Source organism: Camelina sativa, unplaced genomic scaffold (assembly GCF_000633955.1).
Source record: "Camelina sativa cultivar DH55 unplaced genomic scaffold, Cs unpScaffold18381, whole genome shotgun sequence".
Lineage (NCBI taxonomy): Eukaryota > Viridiplantae > Streptophyta > Magnoliopsida > Brassicales > Brassicaceae > Camelina > Camelina sativa.
In genome coordinates this window covers 1-293 of record NW_010939392.1, presented here as the reverse complement: position 1 = coordinate 293, position 293 = coordinate 1, and the positions used below count along the sequence as shown (strand labels likewise).

Sequence of the window (293 nt, the reverse complement as noted above, 5' to 3'; positions counted from 1 at the left end):
GAAATAGACAACAAGTGGAACTTACTGCTGCGTGGAAAAGCTTAGCTGCAGCCATAAAATCCTCTGTCTTCCCACCAGTACAAGAACCGATGTATACTCTGTCAATTTTCACATCTTTGCATTCTCTTGCTAGAGCCCGGTTGTCAGGAGAATGAGGCTGAAAAGAAGAATAACAATAGCAAATAAATTAAAATCACCTGAGGAGGCGGAAAGAACTCAATGTTTTAAATTGGTAACTATAGTAAACCAACCTTGGCTACCACAGGCTCCAGCTTCGACACATCAAATCTATA

General features: G+C 40.6%; 1 long non-coding RNA gene across 1 annotated transcript; it reads right to left on the bottom strand.

The window, feature by feature from the left end:
- Positions 1-103: 103 nt before the first annotated feature.
- Positions 104-293, bottom strand: LOC104775540. Its single transcript, XR_765981.1, has 2 exons — positions 252-293; positions 104-157 (listed from the first exon to the last, which is right to left on the bottom strand). It is a non-coding gene; the product is annotated as an uncharacterized LOC104775540 (long non-coding RNA).